The following is a 23,138-nucleotide window of genomic DNA, read 5'->3' as shown; positions in this document are numbered from 1 at the left end:
ATCCAATACCCTCTGTGCCCATGTCCTAACTCTCACCGAGTCCCGCTCACCCATCACTCTCTGTGCCCCGTGTCCTAACTCACACCGAGTCCCTCTCACCCATCACCCTCTGTGCCCCGTGTCCTAACTCGCTCCATGTCCCGCTCACCCATCGCCCTCTGTGCCCCGTGTCCTAACTCACACCGTGTCCCTCTCACCCATCACCCTCTGTGCCCCGTGTCCTAACTCACACCGAGTCCCTCTCACCCATCACCATCTGTGCCCCGTGTCCTAACTCACACCGAGTCCCGCTCACCCATCACCCTCTGTGCCCCGTGTCCTAACTCACACCGTGTCCCTCTCACCCATCACCCTCTGTGCCCCGTGTCCTAACTCGCTCCTTGTCCCGCTCATCCACCACCCTCTGTGCCCCGTGTCCTAACTCACACCGTGTCCCTCTCACCCATCACCATCTGTGCCCCGTGTCCTAACTCACACCGAGTCCCGCTCACCCATCACCCTCTGTGGCCCGTGTCCTAACTCACACCGTGTCCCTCTCACCCATCACCCTCTGTGCCCCGTGTCCTAACTCACACCGTGTCCCTCTCACCCATCACCCTCTGTGCCCCATGTCCTAACTCACACCGTGTCCGTCTCACCCATCACACTCTGTGCCCCGTGTCCTAACTCGCACCGTGTCCCTCTCACCCATCACCCTCTGTGCCCCATGTCCTAACTCACACCGAGTCCCGTTCACCCATCACCCTCTGTGCCCCATGTCCTAACTCACACCGAGTCCCGCTCACCCAATACCCTCTGTGCCCCGTGTCCTAACTCACACCGTGTCCCGCGCACCCATCACACTCTGTGCCCCATGTCCTAACTCACACCGTGTCCCTCTCACCCATCACCCTCTGTGCCCCGTGTCCTAACTCGCACCGTGTCCCTCTCACCCATCACCCTCTGTGCCCCATGTCCTAACTCACACCGAGTCCCGCTCACCCATCACCCTCAGTGCCCTGTGTCCTAACTCACACCGAGTCCCGCTCACCCAATACCCTCTGTGCCCGCTGGCCCGTGTCGTAACTCGCATCGAGTCCCGCTCACTCAATAACCTCTGTGCCCCGTGTCCTAACTCACACCGAGTCCCGCTCACCCAATACCCTCTGTGCCCGCTGGCCCGTGTCGTAACTCGCATCGAGTCCCGCTCACCCAATACCCTCTGTGCCCCGTATCCTAACTCACACCGAGTCCCGCTCACCCAATACCCTCTGTGCCCCGTGTCCTAACTCACACCGAGTCCCTATCACCAATCACCCTCTGTGCCCCGTGTCCTAACTCACACCGAGTGCCGCTCACCCAATACCCTCTATGCCCGCTGGCCCGTGTCGTAACTTGCATCGAGTCCCGCTCACCCATCACCCCCTGTGCTCACTGCCCCGTGTCCTAACTCACACCGAGTCCCGCTCACCCATCACCCCCTTTGCTCGCTGCCCCGTGCCCCAACTCGCACCGAGTCCCGCTCACCCATCACCCCCTGTGCCCTGTGTCTTAACTTGCACCAAGTCCCGCTCACCCATCACCCCCTGTGCTCACTGCCCCGTGTCCTAACTCACACCGAGTCCCACTCACCCATCATCCCCTGTGCTCACTGCCCCGTGTCCCAACTTGCACCGAGTCCCGCTCACCCATCACCCTCTGTGCCCCGTGTCCTAACTCGCACCGTGTCCCTCTCACCCATCACCCTCTGTGCCCCGTGTCCTAACTCGCACCGTGTCCCTCTCACCCATCACCCTCTGTGCCCCGTGTCCTAACTCATACCGAGTCCCGCTCACCCATCACCCCGCTCACCCATCCGCCACTGTGCCCCGTGTGCTAACTCGCACCGTGTCCCTCTCACCCATCACCCTCTGTGCCCGTGTCCTAACTCTCACCGAGTCCCGCTCACCCATCACCCTCTGTGCCCCGTGTCCTAACTCATACCGAGTCCCGCTCACCCATCACCCCGCTCACCCATCCGCCACTGTGCCCCGTGTGCTAACTCGCACCGTGTCCCTCTCACCCATCACCCTCTGTGCCCGTGTCCTAACTCTCACCGAGTCCCGCTCACCCATCACCCTCTGTGCCCCGTGTCCTAACTCACACCGAGTCCCTATCACCAATCACCCTCTGTGCCCCGTGTGCTAACTCACACCGAGTGCCGCTCACCCAATACCCTCTATGCCCGCTGGCCCGTGTCGTAACTTGCATCGAGTCCCGCTCACCCATCACCCCCTGTGCTCACTGCCCCGTGTCCTAACTCACACCGAGTCCCGCTCACCCATCACCCCCTTTGCTCGCTGCCCCGTGCCCCAACTCGCACCGAGTCCCGCTCACCCATCACCCCCTGTGCCCTGTGTCTTAACTCGCACCAAGTCCCGCTCACCCATCACCCCCTGTGCTCACTGCCCCGTGTCCTAACGCGCACCAAGTCCCGCTCACCCATCACCCCCTGTGCTCACTGCCCCGTGTCCTAACGCGCACCAAGTCCCACTCACCCATCATCCCCTGTGCTCACTGCCCCGTGTCCCAACTTGCACCGAGTCCTGCTCACCCAATACCCTCTGTGTCCCATGTCCTAACTCACACCGTGTCCCTCTCACCCATCACCCTCTGTGCCCCATGTCCTAACTCGCACCGTGTTCCTCTCACCCATCACCCTCTGTGCCCCGTGTCCTAACTCACACCGTGTCCCGCTCACCCATCACACTCTGTGCCCCGTGTCCTAACTCACACCGTGTCCCTCTCACCATCACCCTCTGTGCTCCATGTCCTAACTCATACCGAGTCCCGCTCACCCATCACCCCGCTCACCCATCCGCCACTGTGCCCCGTGAGCTAACTCGCACCGTGTCCCTCTCACCCATCACCCTCTGTGCCCGTGTCCTAACTCTCACCGAGTCCCGCTCACCCATCACCCTCTGTGCCCCGTGTCCTAACTCACACCGAGTCCTTCTCACCCATCACCCTCTGTGCCCCGTGTCCTAACTCGCTCTGTGTCCCGCTCACCCATCACCCTCTGTGCCCCGTGTCCTAACTCACCCCGTGTCCTAACTCACACCGTGTCCCTCTCACCCATCACCCTCTGTGCCCCGTGTCCTAACTCGCTCCGTGTCCCGCTCACCCACCACCCTCTGTGCCCCGTGTCCTAACTCACACCGTGTCCCTCTCACCCATCACCCTCTGTGCCCCGTGTCCTAACTCACACCGAGTCCCTCTCACCCATCACCATCTGTGCCCCGTGTCCTAACTCACACCGAGTCCCGCTCACCCATCACCCTCTGTGCCCCGTGTCCTAACTCACACCGAGTCCTGCTCACCCAATACCCTCTGTGCCCCGTGTCCTAACTCACACCATGTCCCTCTCACCGATCACCCTCTGTGCCCCGTGTCCTAACTCATACCGTGTCCCGCTCACCCATCACCCTCTGTGCCCCGTGTCCTAACTCACACCATGTCCCTCTCACCCATCACCCTCTGTGCCCCGTGTCCTAACTCATACCGAGTCCCGCTCACCCATCACCCCGCTCACCCATCCGCCACTGTGTCCCGTGTGCTAACTCGCACCGTGTCCCTCTCACCCATCACCCTTTGTGCCCGTGTCCTAACTCACACCATGTCCCTCTCACCCATCACCCTCTGTGCCCCGTGTCCTAACTCGCACCGTGTCCCTCTCACCCATCACCCTCTGTGCCCCATGTCCTAACTAGCACCTGGTCTCTCTCACCCATCACCCTCTGTGCCCCATGTCCTAACTAGCACCGTGTCCCTCTCACCCATCACCCTCTGTGCCCCGTGTCCTAACTCTCACCGTGTCCCTCTCATCCATCACCCTCTGTGCCCCGTGTCCTAACTCGCACCGATTCCCTCTCACCCATCACCCTCTGTGCGCCGTGTCCTAACTCACACCGAGTCCCGCTCACCCATCACCCTCTGTGCCCCGTGTCCTAACTCACACCGTGTCCCTCTCACCCATCACCCTCTGTGCCCCGTGTCCTAACTCGCACCGTGTCCTTCTCACCCATCACCCTCTGTGCCCCGTGTCCTAACTCACTCCGAGTCCCGCTCACCCAATACCTTCTGTGCCCCATGTCCTAACTCACACCAAGTCCCTCTCACCCATCACCCTCTGAGCCCCGTGTCCTAACTCACACCGTGTCCCTCTCACTCAATAACCTCTGTGCCCCGTGTCCTAACTCACACCGAGTCCCGCTCACCCAATACCCTCTGTGCCCGCTGGCCTGTGTCGTAACTCTCACCGTGTCCCACTCACCCATCACCCTCTGTGCCCCGTGTCCTAACTCGCACCGAGTCCCTCTCACCCATCACCCTCTGTGCCCCGTGTCCTAACTCACACCGAGTCCCGCTCACCCAATACCCTCTGTGCCCGCTGGCCCGTGTCGTATCTTGCACCGTGTCCCTCTCACCCATCACCCTCTGTGCCTCGTGTCCTAACTCACACCGAGTGCCGCTCACCCAATACCCTCTGTGCCCGCTGGCCCGTGTCGTAACTCGCATCGAGTCCCGCTCACCCATCACCCTCTGTGCTCACTGCCCCGTGTCCTAACTCGCACCAAGAGCCGCTCACCCATCACCCCCTGTGCTCACTGCCCCGTGCCCCAACTCGCACCGAGTCCCGCTCACCCATCACCCCCTGTGCCCCGTGTCCTAACTCGCACCAAGTCCCGCTCACCCATCACCCCCTGTGCTCACTGCCCCGTGTCCTAACTCGCACCAAGTCCCTCTCACCCATCACCCCCTGTGCCCCGTGTCCTAAATCACACCGAGTCCCACTCACCCATCACCCCCTGTGCTCGCTGACCCACACTGACTCCCGGTCTCTGGATGCTTCAGATTTAAAACTCTCATGCCTGCTGTTTAAGTCCCTTCATGGCCTTGCCCCCCCTATCTCTGAAACCACCTCCAGCTCTACAACGTTGCTGAACTGTGCGATCCTCTGGCTGCCAGTGCAGCCCCCGTTCGGCGGCCATGCCTTCAGCCGTCTAGGTCCCTTGCTCTGGGATTCCTTCCACAAACCCCCTCCACACCAATGGTCCCTGGAAGCTGCACTCTGTTCCATGCGGTGTTTACAATGTAAAAACCGGTGAGGAGCCTGCGCGAGACCTTTGAGAAACGATGAGTGGCTGTCCACCTTGGGCGAGCGTTCCAGCCCCTCCCCCACCTCCCTCTCCTCCCCCACCTCCCTCTCCTCCGTTTAAGATCCTCTTTAAAACCTAGCTCTCCTGCCAAGCTTTGGCTCATCCTGCCAATATCTCCTGCCCTGACTTGACGTTCTTTAGTCCCTCCCTCCTCTGTGAAGCACCTTGGGGTGTTCTACCTGCTTTAAAGTTGTTGTTGATATGAAGAAATGATTTATTATTCTTGCTACCACAGAGTAGTTGAGATGAATAGCGTAGTTAAATTTAAGGGGAGGCTGGACAAGCATGTGAGGGAGAAGGGAATAGAGGGTTATGCGGATAGTTAGATGAGAAAAGACTGGAGGAGACTCGAGTGGAGCATAACCGTCGGCGTGGACTGGTTGGGCCAAGTGGCCTGTTCCTGTGCCGTATCCTGTGTAATGTAATTCATGTCTTAGAATGACATTCATGATTCTGTCACACACCATGACTTGCAGCACAGGGAGAGGGCACACAGCTCATTGTGATTGTGCTAGCATTGTGCCACATCAACCCCTAACTATTGCCACTGCGTGCTGCCTCTCTCCAGCCCTGTTGACCTGTGAGTTGTGAGGCACTTTGAGTTTTGACAGACGAAGTCCCATTAACCAGCCCTGTGACTTTACACTGACCTGGGCCGTTTCCTCATTGCGATAAAGTTCTCCGTATCAGGGCCCTGGGATGTGACGTGGAGTTTGCAGCAACTAAAGTGAGACCCCGATGGTGAGGAGCATCACCACAGAGGTCATAGCCACTCTCCGGGACATTCCATAAACCATGAACTGCTGTCTGAGTGTGCATGCCCCTTCGGATGAGTCTATTCTTGCTGCTCTACAATGTATAAACAGGAGGAATGCGGCACTGTAACGATCTGTGCCAACAGTCCCATTGGAGGTTCCGGCAGATTGAGTGCTGCTCCTGACTGCTGTGCAGCGGGCTCTGTTCAGTATGCCCGTAGCAAATTATTTTACAACACAGAAGGAGACCATTCGGCCCATCGATCCTGTGCTGGCTCTCAATGATCCAATTAGTCTTGGCCCCACTCCCCAGCCCAGTTAAATCTATTGCTTCCCCTTTGAAAGCTGTAATGAATTCTGCTCAGGACGATCGGGGAGTAGGGAGCGGGGGGCTCAGAGTGATCAGGGAGTAGGGAGCGGGGGGCTCAGCGATCGGGGAGTAGGGAGCGCGGGGCTCAGAGTGATCGGGGAGTAGGGAGCGGGGGGCTCAGAGTGATCAGGGAGTAGGGAGTGGGGGGCTCAGAGTGATCGGGGAGTAGGGAGCGGGGGGGCTCAGAGTGATCGGGGAGTAGGGAGCGGGGGGCTCAGAGTGATCGGGGAGTAGGGAGCGGGGGGGCTCGGTGATCGGGGAGTAGGGAGCGGGGGGCTCAGAGTGATCGGGGAGTAGGGAGCGGGGGGCTCAGCGATCGGGGAGTAGGGAGCGGGGGGCTCAGAGTGATCGGGGAGTAGGGAGCGGGGGGCTCAGAGTGATCGGGGAGTAGGGAGCGCGGGGCTCAGAGTGATCGGGGAGTAGGGAGCGCGGGGCTCAGAGTGATCGGGGAGTAGGGAGCTGGGGGTTCAGAGTGATCGGGGAGTAGGGAGCGGGGGGCTCAGAGTGATCGGGGAGTAGGGAGCGGGGGGCTCAGAGTGATCGGGGAGTAGGGAGCGCGGGGCTCAGAGTGATCGGGGAGTAGGGAGCGGGGGGCTCAGAGTGATCAGGGAGTAGGGAGCGGGGGGCTCAGAGTGATCAGGGAGTAGGGAGCGGGGGGCTCAGAGTGATCAGGGAGTAGGGAGCGGGGGGCTCAGAATGATCGGGGAAGTAGGGAGCGGGGGGCTCAGAGTGATCAGGGAGTAGGGAGCGGGGGGCTCAGAGTGATCAGGGAGTAGGGAGCGGGGGGCTCAGAGTGATCGGGGAGTAGGGAGCGGGGGGGCTCAGAGTGATCGGGGAGTAGGGAGCGCGGGGCTCAGAGTGATCGGGGAGTAGGGAGCGGGGGGGCTCAGAGTGATCAGGGAGTAGGGAGCGGGGGGCTCAGTGATCGGGGAGTAGGGAGCGGGGGGCTCAGAGTGATCAGGGAGTAGGGAGCGGGGGGCTCAGAGTGATCAGGGAGTAGGGAGCGGGGGGCTCAGAATGATCGGGGAAGTAGGGAGCGGGGGGCTCAGCGATCGGGGAGTAGGGAGCGGGGGGCTCAGGGCGATCGGGGAGTAGGGAGCGGGGGGGCTCAGAGTGATCAGGGAGTAGGGAGCGGGGGGCTCAGAGTGATCAGGGAGTAGGGAGCGGGGGGGCTCAGCGATCGGGGAGTAGGGAGCGGGGGGCTCAGAGTGATCAGGGAGTAGGGAGCGGGGGGCTCAGTGATCGGGGAGTAGGGAGCGGGGGGCTCAGTGATCGGGGAGTAGGGAGCGGGGGGGCTCAGAGTGATCGGGGAGTAGGGAGCGGGGGGGCTCAGAGTGATCGGGGAGTAGGGAGCAGGGGGGCTCAGAGTGATCAGGGAGGGGTGGGGCGGGGCTCAGAGTGATCAGGGAGTAGGGAGCGGGGGGGCTCAGAGTGATCGGGGAGTAGGGAGCGGGGGGGCTCAGAGTGATCGGGGAGTAGGGAGCGGGGGGGCTCAGAGTGATCGGGGAGTAGGGAGCAGGGGGGCTCAGAGTGATCAGGGAGGGGTGGGGCGGGGCTCAGAGTGATCAGGGAGTAGGGAGCGGGGGGGCTCAGAGTGATCAGGGAGTAGGGAGCGGGGGGGCTCAGAGTGATCAGGGAGTAGGGAGCGGGGGGGCTCAGAGTGATCGGGGAGTAGGGAGCGGGGGGGCTCAGAGTGATCAGGGAGTAGGGAGCGGGGGGGCTCAGAGTGATCGGGGAGTAGGGAGCGGGGGGGCTCAGAGTGATCAGGGAGTAGGGAGCGGGGGGCTCAGAGTGATCGGGGAGTAGGGAGCGGGGGGGCTCAGAGTGATCAGGGAGTAGGGAGCGGGGGGGCTCAGTGATCGGGGAGTAGGGAGCGGGGGGCTCAGAGTGATCGGGGAGTAGGGAGCGGGGGGCTCAGAGTGATCGGGGAGTAGGGAGCGGGGGGCTCAGTGATCGGGGAGTAGGGAGCGGGGGGGCTCAGAGTGATCGGGGAGTAGGGAGCGGGGGGCTCAGAGTGATCAGGGAGTAGGGAGCGGGGGGGCTCAGAGTGATCAGGGAGTAGGGAGCGGGGGGCTCAGAGTGATCGGGGAGTAGGGAGCGGGGGGGCTCAGAGTGATCGGGGAGTAGGGAGCGGGGGGGCTCAGAGTGATCAGGGAGTAGGGAGCGGGGGGCTCAGAGTGATCGGGGAGTAGGGAGCGGGGGGCTCAGTGATCGGGGAGTAGGGAGCGGGGGGCTCAGAGTGATCGGGGAGTAGGGAGCGGGGGGCTCAGTGATCGGGGAGTAGGGAGCGGGGGGCTCAGAGTGATCGGGGAGGGGTGGGGCGGGGCTCAGCGCGCAGGGGGGGTAATAAAGCTGATCCATCCTATCAGTCTCAGTAACCAGGCTACACTCGATGTCTCCACACTGACTGACTGCCAGCGTTCTCTGGTTGCAACAGGGTTGCTGTTGTGCAGGAAAGCTGCACTTAAAATATTCTCTGCACGGGACAGAAAAGTTTTTTGAGGTTGAACGTTGGCCTTTCGAAGGTTAATTAAATACCAGTGCACGGTTCCCCCACTCTGTACATGATTATATGATTATTTTTGTCCTTTCGAGCTTGATTGTGAAGCTCGATCACGTTGCTGTCTGTCGTGTGACCAGGGGAGATCCACGGGGCAGGTCACAACAGACGCATACATTCCAACATGGAAATCATTTCCTGCACATGATGAGCAAGGGCTGTGCTCTCTGCTGCAAGCGAACCATAAATATAACCAGCTGGACTCTCTGTGCTGAAAATGGCTCCGTAGCCCCGATATATTTTAAACTGTTTCATTTTTGCCTTTTGGGTAGATGGTTTGGGATGCTCGCCTTGCTGTGTCCCAGAGAGGTTCTGCTTGTCTAACTTGGAAAGTTTTGAATATGTTTTCATGTCAGATGGGTAAAGATTAGAAACGTTCTGGTGCAGTGTGTGTGCCCATAAAATAATCCCCTTTTTATTGATCACTTTCAGCATCTCCTCACAATAAACTTCAAAAACTCCTGACCTCTGACCCGTGCTGCCCCTCCCTGTGCTCCATGTGAAAGTATAGCAACTCAAACCAACACTCGACACGCACCTATTTCCCTCCTTTGTTTGAAATACGTTCAATGCCCATAAATTTAACTCAGTAATTGAGATCATATTTGTACTTTTTAATGACCTGGTGTAGTTTTTAAAGCGGCACTCTTCCTGATGTTTCCACTGTCTGTGTTGGGGCAGATTCGAGTGGTGCCCTGCTCCACACTGGCACTCAACCCCCCCCCCCCCCAAGGTTGCAGCCACAAGTGAGATGTCCCGCTCCAGCACACTCCGGTCCAGTATTATAATTTCAACACTTAGTTAGATTTTATTGTTTTTAACATTAAAAATACTGCTTATGGTCAAAAGAGATGGTGAACAATTGTAGAAATGCTGATGCAGTCTGTGGCTATCGCTGTGTATGTGGAATGCAGACAGTCTTTATTACTTCATTAATTTGTACTTTCAAAACTCATTTATAAAGTAACTACAATATTTATGAAGCGTCCTTTATAACAATGTTATCTGCCCTCAGCACAGACTAGGATTTTATACCGAGCATTTTTGTTTGATATTTTGGCCAAATAGTATTCTCTGCCATTGTCACAGTGACGATGAGGTGAGTATATTTCCAAGTCAGGATGTTGTGTGCCTTGGTGTTCCCATGCGTCTGCTGCCCTTGTCCTTCGAGGTGGTAGAGGTCGCGGGTTTGGGAGGTGCTGCCGAAGAAGCCTTGGTGAGTTGCTGCAGTGCATCTTGTAGATGGTGCACACTGCAGCCACGGTGCGCCGGTGGTGGAGGGAGTGAATGTTGAAGGTGGTGGATGGGGTACTGATCAAGCGGCTGCTTTGTCCTGGATGGTGTCGAGCTTCTTGAGTGTTGTTGGAGCTGCACTCATCCAGGCAAGTGGTGAGTGTTCCATCACACTCCTGACTTGTGCCTTGTAGATGGTGGAAAGGCTTTGGGGAGTCAGGAGGTGAGACACTCGTCGCAGAATACCCAGCCTCTGACCTGCTCTTGTTGCCACGGTATTTATGTGGCTGGTCCAGTTAAGTTTCTGGTCAATGGTGACCCCCAGGATGTTGATGGTGGGGGATTTGGCGATGGTAATGCCATTGAATATCAACTCTCGCTTGTTGGAGATGGTCAGTGCCTGGCACTTGTGTGGTGCGAATGTTACTTGCCACTTATCAGCCCAAGCCTGAATGTCGTCCAGGTTTTGCTACATGCGGGCACGGATTGCTTCATTATCTGAGGAGTTGCGAATGGAACTGAACACTGTGCAATCATCAGCGAACAGCCCCACTTCTGACCTTATGATGAGGGAAGGTCATTGATGAAGCAGCTGAAGATGGTTGGGCCGAGGACACTGCCTGGGGCTGAGATGATTGAGCTCCAACCACCACAACCATCTTCCTTTGTGCTAGGTATGACTCCAGCCAGTGGAGAGTTTTCCCCCTTATTCCCATTGTCTTCAGATTTACTTGGTGCCACACTCAGTCAAATGCTGCCTTGATGTCCGGGGCAGTCACTCTCACCTCACCTCACCTGGAATTCAGCTCGTGTCTGTTGTGTATCTGTAAAGCATGCACTCCCATGTTCCACCACCAGGGAGCGCATCCCCTGAAGTCCCAAGGGATCCCAGCATCCCTTGGGAGCACTGTATATAAGCCGGCCCCTAAGGCCTGTTCCTCACTCTGGAGTGTCTTATTAAAGACTGAGGTCACTGTTACTTTAACCTCCCTGTGTGCAGTCTCATCTGTGTTAGGAACACAATAACTGGCGACGAGAATACGAATCCAATGCAAAGATGCAGCAAACTATGGGCATCCTGGAGAAGTTCTCAGAGGGTGAGGACTGGGAAGCCTATGTCAAACGGCTAGACCAGTACTTTGTAGTTAATGAGCTGGACGGAGAAGGAAGCACTGCAAAAAGGAGAGCGGTCCTCCTCACAGTCTGCGGGGCACTGACCTTCAGCCTCATGAAGAATCTTCTGGCTCCGGTGAAACCCACAGGTAAGTCGTATGAGGAGCTGTGTACACTGATTCGGGAGCATCTTAGCCCGAGGGTGAGCGTGCTGATGGTGAGGTATCGGTTCTACACGTGCCAGCGATCTGAAGGTCAGGCAGTGGCGAGCTACGTCGCCGAGCTAAAGCGACTTGCAGGACAATGCGAGTTTGATGGCTACCTGGAGCAAATGCTCAGAGACTTTTTTGTACTGGGCATTGGCCACGAGACCATCCTACGAAAACTTTTGACTGTAGAGACATCAACCCTCAGTAAGGCCATTGCGATAGCACAGGCGTTTATGTCCACAGTGATAACACCAAACAAATCTCTCAGCACACAAGTGCTAGCAATGTTCATAAATTAACTGGAACTGTGTTTGCGAGCAGAAATGTACAGGGCAGAACCCATGAGTCTGCAACTGTCAGCAGGCCTCAGGTGACCCAGATGACTCAGAGTCCTCAACAAAGGATGAATGCAAGGCAATTCACACCTTGTTGGCATTGTCTCTTGGTAGTCTGTTGTATCCAACAAAGACGTTGATGTGCTAATCATCAATGGCATGTGTCTTCAAGTGGCTGTATAGGCCAATTCTGGATGCACATAGTCTCTTGCACGTTGGACAAGGGAAGTTCGATGTGCCTGATGCTGACAGTACTGCCACCTGATGTCGTCTGTCTCTAGTGTCCCGCAGGCGTTGACATCAGCTTTCTTCGAAGGTCTGGCAGGCAGTCCTCGTGAGGGTTCGCCACTGGATTTTATTAGCTGCTGTATTCTCGAGGTCCTTTGGTCGGATGCCACAGTACTGGAGGTTAGCCTTGATGCAATCTTTGTAGCGCTTGCGGGGGCGCCCCTGGTGTCTTCGACCTTCACAGAGCTCGCCGTGAAGAAGCTGACGAGGGATCCTTGATTCATCCATGCGGATGACATGTCCAGCCCACCGGAACTGGGCTCGCCTGATCATCACCTCGATGCTAGTTGATTGTGCTCTCTCCAGAACCTCAAAGTTTGACACCTGGTCTTGCCAGCGTATGTGGAGTATAGATCTGAGACTGCGCATATAGAAAGCTTCCAACCTTTTGATGTGACGCCTGTAGGTGTCCAGGTCTCACATCCATAAAGGAGAGATGAGAGAACGACTGCTCTATACACCAACAATCGGATGTGGTGGTGACTCAACACCTTAGTGCGCAGGCGACCAAGTGCCTGGCTGGCTTTACAGATCCTGGCATCAATCTCCTTGTCCAAGGACCCATCACTTGATATGGTGCTGCCAAGGTACTTGAAGCTGTCCACTGACTTTAGTTGTATACTGCCGATGAAGACTGTGGGAGCAGGTGCTATGGTGCTAGGGGCAGGCTGATAGAGAACCTCGGTTTTACTAAGGCTGATGGTTAGGCCAAACAGTTCTGCTGCCTCAGCAAATTTGCTGAGTATGAATTGTAGGTCACTCTCCTTGTGTGCCATAAGGGCGCAGTCGTCAGCAAAGACTGCCTCTAGGAGGAGTCGTTTCCATACTTTGGTCTTTGCAGCAAGGCGGCAAGGTCGAACAGTGAACCATCTAATCGATATTTCAGGTAGACCCCAAACTCCAAGTCTTTTATGGCATAGTTCAAGACCCAGGTAAAGAATAGGTTGAACAGAACTGGAGCGAGTACATAACCTTGTTTCACTCCATTTGAGATGGCAAATGGGGCCGTGGTTGTGCCGTCTGAGAGCACTTCACCTGTCATGTTGTCATGAAACAGCTCGATGATGTGGACAAACTTCCTTGGGCACCCAAGTTTCGTCACGATTGACCACAGCGCTGCTCTGTTGACAGTATCAAAGGCCTTGGTGAGGTCAATAAATACAGCGTACAGGTCCATGCTCTGCTCAATACACTTCTCCTGCACTTGTCTGAGTGCAAAGATCATGTCCGCTGTGCTCCGACAGGTCGAAAGCCACATTGTGTTTCTGGAAGATTTACTTCTGAGACACTAGCTATGAGTCGGTTCAATACTATGCGGGCGCTGATCTTCCCAGCAATGGACAGAAGCGATATTCCCCTGTAGTTGCCACAGTCTGCTTTGTTGCCCTTGTTCTTGAAGAGGGAAACTATCATCGCGTCACAGAAGTCCTGTGGCGTGTCTTCATCTTCCCAGATGCTAGTTATTATGTAATGAAAGGCCTCGAGAGTTGCTGGGCCTTGTAGATTTCAGCAGGGCTTCCATCTTTTCCTGGAGCCTTTCCAGTACTCACCTGGTTGATGGCTTTCTTTACTTCGTCCATGCTGGGAGGAAGATCAAGATCTTCTTTGATAGGTTGCTGGGGTATGGAGTCAAGTGCTTCTTCATTCACTGTTGAAGGTCGATTATGAAGATTACTGAAGTGTTCTCTCCACCTCTCATTTATGCCGGTCCTGTCTTTGATCAAAGTGCTGCCATCTGCTGAAAGGAGTGGGGTAGTGCTGGGTTTTGATGGTCCATACACTGACTTGATGGCGCTGAAGAACATCTTGGTATTGTGAGTTTCAGCATAATGTTCCACTTCCTCTGCTTTCGTCTGCCACCATTTATCTTGCATCTGGCGAAGGTCTCTCTGTGCTTTGCTCTGCATGTGTCTGTAGCAGTCCCTCTTGGAAATTGAGGAAGGGTCATTTTGCCCTTCTCGGTATGCTTTTTCTTTTCATCCAGTGTCTTGCAGATCTCAACGTTGTTTTCATCGAACCAGTCTTGGTGTACCTTCTTTTTAAGTCCAAGAGTTGTCTTTGCTGAGTCTGTCACCATCTGTTTGAGCTTTGTCCACTTCTGTGTGGTGTTGCCGATGAGCGGTCCGTGAGACATCAGCCTGTTATCGATGTCACCCTGGAACTGCCCACGGTACCACTGGTGTTTCAGCCTGGCTGTGTTAAAGGCACTTCTGCTCGGGTTTGGACGCTTGCGCTGAAGTGGAGCAGTGTACAGCTGGAGAGTGGATCTGACTCGATGGTGATCTGTCCAGCATTCTGCTCCCCGCATGGCTCTTGTGATTTTTACATCCTTGATGTCTCGCCTTCTTACAATGACATGGTCTATCATGTGCCATTGCTTAGACCTGGGGTGCATCCAAGTTGTTTTGTATTTGTCGGCCTGCCAGAATAGAGTATTTGTGATAGTCAAGTCGTTCTCCGCGCACATACTCAAGAGGAGGAGACCATTACTGTTTAATTTTCCTGTGCCGTGCTGTCCAATGACTCCCTTCCAGCGCTTGCTGTCTTTTCCAACTCGTGCGTTGAAATCACCCAAGTTGATCAACTTGTCTCCAGCAGGTGTGGACCTGCCCAGTCTGTCTAGATCTTCATAGAACCTTTCTTTCATCTCATCGGGGCTTGGAAGGGTGGGTGCATAAGCACTTATAATGGTGATGTGACACTTGGCATTCAGGGGGAAACGCAGTTTCATAAGTCTTTCGTTAATCCCCTCAAGCAGATTTGGAAACTGTTGCATAAGAGAAGTCTTCACTGCTATGCCAACTCCGTGGATCTTGTTCTCATTCTCTGCCTTGCCTTTCCAATAAAAGGTGTAGCTGCTACCTAGTTCACTCACGCAGCCCCCCTCTGCAAATCTTGTCTCACTCAGAGCCGCTATATCGATGTTATAATGCTGCAGCTCTCTTGCAATAAGGGCAGTCCTTCTTTCCGGTCTTGTAGTGTCAGCTCTGTCTAAGAATGTGCGAACGTTTCATTGTCTGAGAAGAAGTTTTCTTGTGTTATGAAGTTTTCGACTGTTGTAGTATTTTCGACTGCAGAATGGGTTGAACTGCCAGTTGATAGAAGGGCAGGCAATGTTTGGGCCACCTTTTCTAGGACCCAGGTGACTGAGTCCCCAACAAAAGATGAATGCAAGGCAATTCACACCTTGTTGGCGTTGTGGAGGCTTCCATTCAGCCTATTCATGCCGCTTCAAAGGGTATGTTTGCAAGAGCTGTGGAACAATGGGGCACCTCCAACGAGCTGCAAGCTCTGCAAAACCTGCTAACCAGCACGTGGCAGAGGAAGATCAGTCCATGGTGGATCAAAGCAATTTTGAGCCTCAGAGAGAGGAGGCAGATGCTGAAGTACACGGGGTGAACACATTTTTGACGAAATGTCCACCTATAATGCTAAACGTAAAATTGAATGGCTTACCTGTAGCCATGGAACTGGACACTGGCGCTAGCCAATCCATCATGAGTAAAAAGATGTTTGAGAGACTGTGGTGCAACAAGGCATTCAGACCAGCCCTGAGCCCCATCCACACGAAACTGAGAACGTACACCAAAGAGCTCATCACTGTCCTGGGCAGCATCATGGTCAAGGTCACCTATGAGGCATGGTGCACGAACTGCCACTCTGGATTGTCCCAGGCGATGGCCCCACACTGCTTGGAAGGAGCTGGCTGGGAAAAATCCGCTGGAACTGGGATGACGTCACATGTCGATGAGGTCTCATGCCCAGGTTCTTAACAAATTTCCTTCCCTTTTTGAGCCAGGCATTGGAAACTTTTCCGGGGCGAAGGTGCGGATCCACTTGGTCCCAGAGGCACGACCCATTCACCACAAGGCGCGAGCAGTACCTCACATGATGAGGGAGAGAGTGGAAATCGAGCTGGACAGGCTGCAACGCGAAGGCATCATCTCCCCAGTGGAATTCAGCGAGTGGACCAGCCCGATTGTTCCAGTACTCAAAAGTGATGGCACGGTCAGGATTTGCGGTGATTATAAAGTAACTATTAATCGTTTCTCGCTACAGGATCAATACCCACTACCTAAGGCAGACGATCTATTTGCGACGCTGGCAGGAGGCAAGACGTTCACCAAGCTCGACCTAACTTCGGCCTACATGACGCAGGAGCTGGACGAGTCTTCGAAGGGCCTCACCTGCATCAACACGCACAAGGGACTGTTCATCTACAACAGATGCCCATTTGGAATTCGGTCAGCTGCAGCGATCTTCCAGAGAAACATGGAGAGCTTACTCAAGTCGGTACCACAAATGGTGGTCTTTCAGGACGACATATTGGTCACGGGTCGGGACACCGCCAAGCACCTACAAAACCTGGAAGTCCTCCAGCGACTGGATCGCATAGAGCTGCGGCTGAAGAGGTCAAAATGCATCTTCATGGCAACAGAAGTGGAGTTTTTGGGGAGAAAGATCGCGGCGGATGGCATTCGGCCCACAGACGCCAAGACAGAGGCTATCAGGAATGCGCCCAGGCCACAGAACGTCATGGAGCTGCGGTCATCCCTGGGACTCCTCAACTATTTTGGTAACTTCCTACTGGGGTTAAGCACCCTTTTAGAGCCCCTACATGTGTTATTGCGCAAAGGTGAGAACTGGGTATGGGGAAGAAACCAAGTAAATTGCTTTTGAGAAAGCCAGAAACATTTTATGCTCCAATAAGCTGCTTGTATTGTATAACCCGTATAAAAGACTTGTGCTAGCATGTGACATCGTCGTATGGAGTCGGGTATGTATTACAACAAGCTAACGTTGTGGGGAAGTTGCAACCTTTGCCTATGCTTCCAGGAGCTTGTCTAAGGCCGAGAGGGCCGACAGCATAATAGGCATTAGTGTGTGTGTTTGGGGTAAAGAAAATGCATCAGTACCTGTTTGGCCTCAAATTTGAGCTGGAAACCGATCACAAGCCCCTCACACCCCTGTTCGCTGAAAACAAGGGGATAAATACTAATGCCTCAGCCCGCATACAAAGGTGGGCACTCGCGCTATCAGTGTATAACTATACCATCCGCCACAGGCCAGGCACCGAGAACTGTGCGGATGCTCTCAGTCGGCTACCATTGCCCACCACGGGGGTGGAAATGGCGCAGCCTGCAAACTTGTTGATGGTGGCACAGCCTGCAGACTTGTTGATGGTCATGGAAGCGTTTGAAAATGATAAATCACCTGTCACGGCCCGCCAGATTAGGACTTGGACCAGCCAAGATCCTCTGCTGTCCCTAGTAAAAAAAAAAACTGTGTACTGCACGGGAGCTGGGCCAACATCCCCGTTGAAATGCAAGAGCCAATCAAGCCGTTCCAGCAAAAGGATGAGCTGTCCGTTCAGGCAGACTGCCTGTTGTGGGGTAACCGCGTAGTGCTACCAAAATAGGGCAGGGAGACGTTCATCTTGGATCTCCACAGCACACACCCAGTTATAGTAATGATGAAAGCGATAGCCAGATCTCACGTTGGTGGCCCGGTATCGACTCTGACTTACACCAGAGTCCTGTGTACGGCAATGCAGAGTATGTGCTCAGTTGAGCAACGCGCCCAGAGAGGCACCACTACGTTTGTGGTCCTGGCCCTCCAGACCATGGTCGAGGATCCATGTCGACTATGAGGGTCCGTTTCTCGGTAAAATGTTCCTGGTGGTGGTGGATGCTTTTTCAAAATGGATTGAATGTGAAATAATGCCGGGAAGCACCACCACTGCCACGATTGAAAGCCTGAGGGCCATGTTTGCCACCCACGGCCTGCCTGACATACTGGTCAGTGACAACGGGTCATGTTTCACCAGTGCCGAATTTAAAGAATTCATGACCCGCAATGGGATCAAACATATCACCTCGGCCCCGTTTAAACCAGCCTCCAATGGGCAGGCAGAGCGGGCAGTACAAACCATCAAACAGAGCCTTAAACGAGTCACACTCCAAACCTACCTGTCCCGAAGACTGCTCAGCTACTGCACGAGACCCCACTCGCTCACAGGAGTGCCCCCGGCTGAGCTACTCATGAAAAGGACACTTAAAACCAGAGTCTCGCTGGTTCACCCCAACCTGCTTGATCAGGTGGAGAGCAGGCGGCAGCAACAAAATGTAAACGATGGTCGCGCCACTGTGTCACGGGAAATTGATCTGAATGATCCTGTGTATGTGCTATAAACTATGGACATGGTCCCAAGTGGATCGCGGGCACGGTGATAGCTAAAGAAGGGAGTATGGTGTTTGTAGTCAAACTAGACAATGGACACATTTTCAGAAAGCACCTGGACCAAACGAGGCTGCGGTTCACAGACTGCCCTGAACAACCCACAGCAGACACCACCTTTTTGAGCCCACAACACACACCCAAAGGATCAAGGACACCACCCCGGACCAGGAAATCGAACCCATCACGCCCAACAGCCCAGCAAGGCCAGGCTCACCCAGCAGCCCTGCAGGGCCAACAACACGCCAGCCCAGCGAGGGCACAGCCAACACACCAGAACAGACATTTGTACCGAGGCGGTCCACCAGGGAAAGAAAGGCTCCCGACCGTCTCACCTTGTAAATAGTTTTCATTTTGACTTGGGTGGGGGGGGGGGGAGGAGAGAGTGATGTTGTGCATCTGTAAAGCATGCACTCCCATGTTCCGCCACCAGGGAGCTCATCCCCTGAAGTCCCAAGGGATCACAGCATCCCTTGGGAGCACTGTATATAAGCCAGCCCCTAAGGCCTGTTCCTCACTCTGGAGTGTCTTATTAAAGACTGAGGTCACTGTTACTTTAACCTCCCTGTGTGCAGTCTCATCTGTGTTAGGCACACAATAGTGTCCATGTTTGGACCAAGGCTGTAATGAGGTCTGGAGCAGAGTGGTCCTGGCGGAACCCAAACTGAGCACCAGTGAGCAGGTTATTGGTGAGTAAGTGCATGTTGAAGGAAAGACTTACACTTATCTAATACTTTATCATGTCTCAGATCTTTCCAAGTGCTTCCCATACTTGACATGCAGTGGCTGGTGTTATACAGACAAATACAGCAGTAACATTGAACAATGGTGGGTGAGACATCCATTGCCCTGCACCACCATTGCGCCCACTAACTTATTGGAGAAGCCATAAGACAGCTTAATAATAAGGCTTCGGGAGCGTATGGAAACCCTGCTGATTCGCCGAAGTATGGCGGAGAGGCACTGCTGGCACGAATACATGACCTCCTCTCATCTGGATGGAGGAGAGTATGCCGGGAGATCTCAGATGCAGTGATTGTGACCATCTTTAGAAAAGGGAACAAGTCCGACTGCGGCAACTACAGAGGAATCTCCGTTATCAGCCACTGGGAAAGTTGTCGCTAGAATCCTCCTCAACTGCCTTCTCCCTGTGGCCGAGGAGCTCCTCCCGGAATCACAGTGCTGATTCCGTCCCGTACGGGGAACAACGGACATGATTTTTGCAGTGTGACAGCTGCAGGGAGCAGCACCAGCCCTTATACATGGCCGCCTTCGACCTTACAAAGGCCTTTGACACCGTCAACCGCAAGGGTCTATGGAGCGTCCTCCTCCGTTTCGGATGCCCCCGAAAGTTCGTCACTATCCTTCGCCTGCTCCACGATGACATGCAGGCCGTGATCCTTATCAATGGATCCATCACAGACCCAATCCATGTCTGGACCGGGGTCAAACAGGGCTGCATCATCGCCCTATAACCCTCTTCTCAATCTTTCTCCCTGCCATGCTCCAACGCACAGTCGACAAGCTCCCCGCTGGAGTGGAACTAAACTACAGAACCAGTGGGAACCTGTTCAACCGTCGCCATCTCCAGGCCAGGTCCAAGACCACCCCAACCTCTGTTGTCGAGCTACAGTACGCGGACAACGCCTGTGTCTGTGCCCATACAGAGACTGAACTCCAGGATGAAGTCGACGTATTTACTGAGGCATATGAAAGCATGGGCCTTACGCTAAACGTCCGTAAGACAAAGGTCCTCCACCAGCCTGTCCTTGCCACACAGCACTGCCCCCCAGTCATCAAGATCCACGGCGTGGCCCTGGACAACGAAGACCACTTCCCATATCTTGGGAGCCTATTATCAACAAGAGCAGACATTGATGACAAGATCTAACACCGCCTCCAGTGTGCCAGTGCAGCCTTCGGCCGCCTGAGGAAAAGAGTGTTTGAAGACCAGGCCCTCAAAACTGTCACCAAGCTCATGGTCTACAGGGCCATAGTAATACCCTCCCTCCTGTATAGCTCAGAGGAGTGGACCATGTACAGTAGGCACCTTAAGTCGCTGGAGAAATACCACCAACGATGTCTCCAAGATCCTACAAATCCCCCGGGAGGACAGACGCACCAACGTTAGTGTCCTCGTCCAGGCCAATATCCCCAGCATCGAAGCACTGACCACACTTGATCAGCTCCGCTGGGCTGGCCACATTGTTCACATGCCAGACACGAGACTCCCAAAGCAAGTGCTCTACTCGGAACTCCTTCACGGCAAACGAGCCAAAGGTGGGCAGAGGAAACGTTACAAGGACACCCTCAAAGCCTCCCTGATAAAGTGCAACATCCCCACTGACACCTGGGAGTCCCTGACCAAAGACCGCCCTAAGTGGAGGAAGCACATCGGGGAGGGCGCTGAGCACCTCGAGTCTCATCGCCGAGAGCATGCAGAAATCAAGCGCAGGCAGCGGAAGGAGCGTGTGGCAAACCTGTCCCACCCACCCCTTCCCTCAACGACTATCTATCCCACCTGTGACAGGGACTGTGGCTCTCATATTGGACTGTTCAGCCACCTAAGGACTTCTGTTAAGAGTGGAAGCAAGTCTTCCTCGATTCCGAGGGACTGCCTATGATGATGATGATTGGAGAATGGTGGCTGATTTTTCTGCCCAAAACAGTGGGCTGCTCACCGATTTTCCGATAAACTGTCCCCTGCATTCAAGGCTCCGCTGGTGGTACAGGCCTCAAAATTGTAGCTGATGAGTTTTCGGCATGGTGCTTGAAGACAGAATGTTGAACTGGACACCGATGAATTCCCTGCTCTTCCAATAGTTTACCTGCTCAAAGCCTGGGGTGGGGCTTGAACCTACTGACTCAGACCGGAGATTTCTCCCAGCTTGTCCAGCTGGGGTGTTCTGCAACACACAACAGTCAAAACCACCGAGGTGTTTGATTCCTATTTTGAAAAGCACCTTTTCCACACACCAGGCACTAGCAATCTGGGATGCAAAAGGCTCTGGGTGCTGGGGGGGCAATTGGAGCTTTCAACTCTGAGATCGACAGATATTTCTTGTGTAAGGGGATCTGGAGCTAAGGCGGATAAATGGATTTGAGGTACAGATCAGCCATTATCTAATTGAATGGTGGAGCAGGCTGAAGGGGCTGAATGGCCTCCTCCTGTTCCAATGTAAGAGCAGATCTGTCATTTGATTTAGTTGTTTAATTGTGGATTGGCATTCAGATGGCCAATCCAGCTGTCTATTTAATTAATTTTTTGATTTGAAATTAAATATCCTCTGCTGTCACATTAAGCTGTTACAAGGTCTAAAATTATATTTCCCTGCAACTGGAAAATGAAGATTAATTACCAAAGGGCCAGTTTCTCTGTGATTTTTCTGCACCGCCTCCGGCCAATAATACAGAGCCAGTAATTTGCAAGGACGCTCTGGCCAGGGAGCATTTTCTTTCAGCGGGAAATTGCTCAGCGTTTCCCATTGGCTCAGGATCGAGCCTTGAGGTGGACAGGTTAGTTCACTTTCCGTTCGATAATAATCAACGTTGTCACATCACCGTACAAAAACAAAAGACCGCTATGCTGGAACTACTCAGCGGGTCAGGCAGCATCTGTGGCCAGAGAGACCGAGGGAATGTTTCAGGTCGGTGACCTTTCGTCAGAACTAGAAAATGTTAGAGATGTGACAAGAGTTTAAGCAAATACCGAGACAGGGAAAGGGTGAAGGAGAGGAAAGAACAAAGGAGAAGGTCTTTCCTCCCCTATGATCATTGGATATTACTAATACAATATAATCTTGTATAATATCATTTAAAGTTGTTTTTAAAAAAAAAAAAAATTGTTTGGAAGGGCTTAAAAATTTTGAATTATCCAGTAATTTAATAAGGTTATTTTAAATTTGTTCCTGGGATGTGGGTGTCATTGGCAAGGCCGGCATTTATTGCCCATCCCTAATTGCCCCTTGAGAAGGTGGTGGTGAGCCGCCTTCTTGAACCGCTGCAGTCCGTGTGGTGAAGGTGCTCCCACAGTGCTGTTAGGGAGGGAGTTCCAGGATTGTGACCCAGCGACGATGAAGGAACGGCTGATATATTCCCAAGTCAGGATGGTGTGTAACTTGGAGGTGAACGTGGAGGTGGTGGTGTTCCCAAGAGTTCACGGGTTTGCTGTCAAAATAACATACAGAAGACATCAAAGTCGTAATTTAGTGCTTTTAAAAAGTTGAATTGTCAGATAATTTGAATCAGTTATTATATAGGTTGTACCTCCCTTATCCGGAACCCTCGGGAACTGGCCGGTGCCGGATAAGAGATTTTTCCAGACGAGGGGTGGTCACGTTAAATTGGATGGTACAGGTACTGAGCAAGGGGATATCAGGGCTGTCTGGCTTGGGGCTGGGAGTGCGACAGAGAGATCATGGGGGGGGGGGGGAGGGTTGGATCGCAGGGTCAGGCCAGCGATTGCAGGAGTCGGCAGCGAGGAAGGACCCCAATTTGTTCATGTCGGAGTTCAGTGCATGCGCCACCCTGTGGCCAGGAATGGTTCTGGATAAGGGAGTTCTGGACAAGGGAGGTTCAACCTGTATATTTATCAAATTCATTATAAAACGGTATACTGCCAGATGACTGTAGGACAGCTAATGTCCTATCTCCCTATCTCTTCTATCTCCCTTTTCAAATACAAGTCAAGTGAATTGTGGACCAGTTAGCTTAATGTTGGTGGTAGGAAAGATAATGAAATCCTTACTCAAAGAAGTAATAGAAAGACATCTAGAAACTGAAAATATAGTAAAGACTAGTCAACACGGACTTCAAAAGGTCATGTTTGACCAACCTTAGTGAAGAAGTAATTGCTTGTGGA

General features: G+C 54.0%; 1 protein-coding gene and 1 pseudogene across 2 annotated transcripts in view; one reads left to right on the top strand and one right to left on the bottom strand.

Moving 5' to 3' along the window:
- Positions 1-23,138, top strand: part of dapk2b (death-associated protein kinase 2b) — a 187,820-nt gene that overhangs the window by 46,958 nt on the left and 117,724 nt on the right. The window lies entirely within an intron of this gene.
- On the bottom strand, positions 11,837-19,047 carry LOC139233570 (uncharacterized; annotated as a pseudogene).

The sequence above is a fragment of the Pristiophorus japonicus genome, chromosome 21 (assembly GCF_044704955.1).
Source record: "Pristiophorus japonicus isolate sPriJap1 chromosome 21, sPriJap1.hap1, whole genome shotgun sequence".
NCBI classification, from domain to species: Eukaryota; Metazoa; Chordata; class Chondrichthyes; family Pristiophoridae; genus Pristiophorus; species Pristiophorus japonicus.
The sequence above is the reverse complement of the archived record's forward strand: the minus strand, read 5'-3'. Positions and strand labels throughout refer to the sequence as shown.